Source organism: Atta colombica, unplaced genomic scaffold (assembly GCF_001594045.1).
Source record: "Atta colombica isolate Treedump-2 unplaced genomic scaffold, Acol1.0 scaffold189, whole genome shotgun sequence".
NCBI classification, from domain to species: Eukaryota; Metazoa; Arthropoda; class Insecta; order Hymenoptera; family Formicidae; genus Atta; species Atta colombica.
The window spans coordinates 905601-911618 of NW_017259281.1; the positions used below are offsets into that span (position 1 = coordinate 905601).

General features: G+C 26.1%; 1 protein-coding gene across 1 annotated transcript in view; it reads left to right on the forward strand.

Annotated features, from left to right (window-relative positions):
- Nucleotides 1–6018, forward strand: part of LOC108686697 (4-coumarate--CoA ligase 1-like) — a 25172-nt gene that overhangs the window by 13890 nt on the left and 5264 nt on the right. The gene's annotated exons all lie outside the window — the stretch shown is intronic.

Below are 6018 nucleotides of genomic sequence, written 5' to 3' on the forward strand. Positions count from 1 at the left end.
AACGATAAATTTAGATTTAACAATGAAGAACAAATTCTTGCTAAAGGTCTTAGTTTCCTTAACTCTTAACAAAATACTTTAAATATGATATTGAAAAGTAGTCAGTTAAAGTGTTTAGCAAAACTTAGTGTTCTTGGTCACAATGTTTTAAAGTATTGCAAAGTGAATTATTTTATTTTTATTGCTTATTCAGTATCAATGTATGAAAATACAATTTATAAATTGCTCTTATTTGTTTTAATTTTGATTCTATTGGGTTATCCGGAAAGTTCGTGCCGATTTTGAAGGAAAATTGAAACGCAGAAGATTTAAATTTTAGTATACATTTATTAAATTTAAATCTTTTGCGGCACGAACTTTTCGGACAACCCAATATTTAATTTAATTAATCCATTTAATTTAATTTTTTATTATTAATTCTAAATTAATCTATAAAAATAAAATGTATGCTCCTATTTATTTAAATCTTCTATTTATTTTTATTTTAATTTTGCTTAATTTAATTTTAATCTTAGTTGCAAGTTCGGATAAATATATATTAATTTAATATAATAAATAACTGTCTGTTTACGCCAAACATTACCGCATCTCCTGATGTTTGTAATGTAAATTTGCTCACAATCAGCTACATTTTTCATTACTGCAGCGACAAAAATTTAAATTGATGTCACAGTAATTTTTTACATATATTATTTTTTTAAGGTCTCTAAAATTGGTTAATTAAGTCATCGATATAAATCTTTTTAAAATAACAGTAAGTAACAGTAGTGCTTGTAATTCCAATTGAATTTCAATTGAATCAACTGCTGCTGTTATCTTTAAAAAAGTTAAAGCATTTAGCAAAAAATACTAAGTTTTGTTAAACGCTTTGAGTACTTTTCAATATTATATTTTAAAAATTTTGACACAATATAACAAAAAATGGGATTAAAAAAGAAAAAATCAACGAGAACAATTTAAATATGTTAATATTCTGTGTTAATTATAATATTCTAATTATAATATTCCAATTATATGAACTCTGCCAATTAACATAAACAATTTACAATTCACCTTCTTATTTATTTGTTTGTGTTATAAATGATATATACGTACAAAATAATTAATTTTGTATGTACGAATTGATGGACTAAAGTCATAATTTTTTTCATTTTTAACATAAAATCGTATACAAAATAAAAAAATTTTACAAATTACATAGACTTAGTCCACTTTCACGGAGCTAATTCTAATTTTGCAGAAGTTTGTAGTCTTATTTATAAAATTTTCTATATATACATAGATTGTGTGTTGATGAAAGCTCAGTTTTATTCAATTGCTACCCCATCTTGATATCGTCGTGCGCGGAATGTTATTAAATGGTATAAGCTTATCAAAGCACAAAAATAGTATTGTATCTTGAGACGTCGTAAAGAAAACAAAGGAAAGAAACTTAAACGTTGGTATTTAAGAATTTTCCGTACTTTTTCCTCACGATCATGGCCATAGCATGGAACTCATGGCACGCCTCCTCTTCCTATATAAACCCCAAGAGAACACATTCCCATCTGTCCCTCTGTCTGATATCATCCCGTATATCCAAGGACTTCCAGCTGAATGCCAGAGGAACACCATGCCATACGTTCTAATAAAAACAAAACAATCGCCAGACTTTTTTTATGGTATTCCTCCCTTGATTGCATATCTAATATTGCTTGAATGTGTACTTTGAATATCGTATTTTGCTCAATTGTCAAAAATTATATCAAATCACATTCCAATTAATTATTATAATTAATCAAAGCAATATTATTATATATAAAAGAGAATTATTAGTAAATATCCAAGTAGAAAAACAAGTTATTATGATACCAAAATGATGTCAAAATGACTTTAAAATGATTATTAAGTCATTTTTCAATCATTCCCAATTCATTTTAATATCATTTTGACAACATTTTGACTTATTATTCGGCATCGTGACTTGTTATTCGACTTGGATATATATGCTGAAAAGAATATAACAGCTTACAAAAAATAAATTTAATAATTTAATATTTTAAAATATTTATATTTCAGTTTAAATTTAAAAAAAATCCTTTAGACAATATGATTTTAGAAAACATATATAAAATTATACAGAGATATAATTTGTATAAATGTTCGCTTGTGAGAACATAAAATTAGAAGCTATAGTGACATGGAAATAAGACACATTTGTACATGTTCTTCCATATAAACTTTTATAATTGTATTTACTATAAATTCCGAGATATTCCATTGTTCTCGATTTAGCTAGGAAAGTTTAAAGAGTCGCATACTCATAATGCGCCTAATTGTGAAGTTGTATGATCACACGATCTCAATGCCATTTGTTTAGCTTACAACAACGTCGCATAAACATCATGAATAATACCGAATATGTATATTACTTCGTAACTCACCACAGCGGCAATCACTGTCTCGATTATCTCGCTCCTTCCGTTTCCTCATCTCTACGTAGATAGTTCCCAGTTTCTCGTATCCGGACTGCTTTCATCTCGGTTCAATATCCGGGATTCTGAGAAACATGCAAACCTTGATAATGGCGATGCAAAAAAAGTGATTTTCCATAAAACTAATTTGTCAATCCTATCGAATCGTGAAAGACTTGTGATTTTACACTAAAAAGAAGTTATAAATATTGAGAAATGCGTATAATGTAATGTTAGATATCTGTTAGCACCAGTTTGTGAATATTTTCCGAAAATTCAAGCCACAAAACCGAATGCGCGTCCGATGCGTCATTATCTCCGAAAGAAACGCGCGATTATGGCGCGATTGCGCAATCTCGCGGTCATCTTCACGTATTACCGATCGTGATTTCACGCTCTGATGATAAGCGCTCGATTCGTTTCAAACGAATAAATTTATGTAATAAAAATGAATAATTAAAAATTAAAATTGAAAAAACTCCAAAAATTAAATCTATAAAGGAGCCGATACAATTGTTCCTAGTGACAATTTTTCTCATAATTTTTATATAAATTGAAACATTTATCAGAAATACTCATTTTTACCTTTTTTCAAAATTTTTCATACAAGTGAAGTCTGAAATATTCTGAAATTTCTCATTCCTGTAATAATTTTTAAAAAATATTTTAAAATTTTTTAGATTTTATAACATTTTATCAGAAATTATACTTACAAAAAATCTTAGAAATCTTATGATATTTTTTAATTAACATATATACGAAAAATTTTGAGAAAAGACGAAGATTTTCTGAGAAATGATCCAATTCGTATAAAAAATATGAGAAAGTTATAAAATTATATAGAAATTCTGAAAAATTATATGAAAAATTTTCACCAGAGATATGTAATCGAAAATATGTAAATGTCAATCACCAATTAGGCGTTTCGATCATAAGATTAGATTTTCTCCAATATAACAATAAAATTATCGGAGTCAAACTGATACGTTGTAAAACAAGGTGAATGCCGTCAATGAATCAAATATAATGTTGTCCCATTTGACTATCATATTTTCAGGGTAAATTCTAAGAAAAAATTCTCTCCACATAATATGAAGTTTTTGAAATATTATTCGTAATCAATGTATTGAAATTGATTGTATCAGTTAGATAAAACTTACATTATTCTCAGTATAACGATGATCCGTTATAACGCAATGTGATTATAACTATGTCTTGAGAGCGTGTGAGAGGATGTTTCTCATTCGCAATATTTTAAATATAAAACAGAATTAAACAGAAAAAATATCAGCACAAAATTCGACGATACAAAATTATAACTCATAAATTTTGTATCGTCGAGTTTTGCGTTGGTATAAATATTGCGAATGAGAAACGTCCTCTCACACGTTCTCAAGACATAGTTATAATCACATCGCGTTATAATCATCGTTATGCTGAGAACAATGTAAGTTTTATTTAACTGATACAATCAATTTCAATATATTGAATACGAATAATATTTCAAAAATTTCACATATTACACGGAGAGAATTTTTTCTTAGAGTTTGAAAATGTGATAGCCATGGGATAACATATTTCAAATAATTTTAATGTAAATCTCTCTCATTCATTAATAAAATTACAATAAAGTATAAAATAAGTTTGATTAATTTACCGAAGTGCATAAAAATCTTTAAAATATTGTATTGTACAAGTACCATATTTTCAGAATAAATTAAAAAAAAATTCTCTCCGTGTAACTCGATTTTAAATGACTGAATTCTTGTTTGGATATCCAGCTAATAATAAGTACAGCAGACGATAATGAAGTTCTTAATTTTGGATAACAGCCTAACGATGATTCATTGATAGCATTCGCCAATTGTTTTATAACGTATCAATTTGACTTCGATAATTTTATTGTTATACTGAAGAGGACCTAATCTTATCGTCGAAACGTTTGTAATTGATGATTGACATATATATTATTTTTAACACACATTATTTTACACACATACAGATACAACTGTGTCAGCTCTCTTTGGTTTTAAACTCCTTTATTAAATAATTAAACTTTTTTGGCTTTGAATGAATTAATGAATACTTTAATAGAGAGAATCTAAAATATATTATACTTTTATATTATTATAGTTAACTTATTACTGAATAGAAATGTTAAATGAACAAACTATTAGTATCTTTTTATAATTTATTTTTTATTGTTTTATAATTTATTTTTATATTTTTAATATTAAATTATATATTAATTTAAAGTTATACAATTTTTATTTTCTACTTCAAAAATTGGAGGAATTTTAAATAAATTTCAATACTGTTCTACTCATTAAATTAATTTTAAAAAATAATATAATGAAAAAGTTCAAATAATTTATAAAATAAATAATAAAATAAATAATAAATTAATAATAAGTATCTTATCTATAAGGTAACTTGGCTACGAGCCAAGCCAGGTCTTAATGTTGTGTTATTAAAAAACAAAAGTTTATTACACAAACGTTTCAAATTTCATTGGATCATATTCAATGTTATAATTTAAAATCAATGACTCTTTTGAAAGACAATAACTTGACGAAACACATGATATGATTTAAATAGTAATTGTAATTATGGATGATTGTGAACATTATTCAATATATAAGCATGAAAACATAGATACTGCATTATTCGGAAGAATGTGAAAATATAGATATATTACGACATATGACATCATCAACGGCTTAACTAAAGTGATCTTAAAGACGCAGTCACGAAGGTTCAGAATTGCATTCTCAAACAGATAAACCAACTCAGAATATTGTCTAAAAGTATAATTTTCAAAAGATTGTATATAATAAATAATAATTTACAAAAATAAGCTACAAAAATATTCTCAACTCATACACAAAATTTGACAATTATGATGATACAGTTATTCAAATAAAATAAAAAATCGTATATCTGATAATAAAATAATTATAAAAATAAACGAATAAAAATTGTATATATAAAAAATGTCTTGAAAAACTTTATACAAAGTTCAAAAATTAAATACAAAAATAAACGGTTAAAAATACAAATCCAATGATCAAAAGTAACAAAATATAATAAATAAAAAGTACTTGTTAACTGAAGAAGAATAATATTTGACTATGGAAAAATTTAGATGTTTTGAGAAATCATCTCTTTAAAAAAGATATATCTAATCTCTAATGAGATCTCTAATCTATATCGTATATACGTTATCTAATGATAACGTATGACAATTAGAAGCAAGAGAACTACTCTCTTGCCTCTGATTGTCACATAGTATCATGAGATATTTCTCTTTTCTAAAGAGATGAGTTCTAGTTCTCAAAACATCTCAATTTTTCCGTAGTCAAATATTACTCTTAAATTATTCACTACTAGTTAACTGATACTTTTTATTTATTATATTATATCCGAATAATGCAGTATCTATGTTTTTATGTTTATATATTGAATAATACTTACAACCATCCATAACGATATTACACACACACACACACACACACACACACACACACACACACACACACACACACACACACACACACACACACAC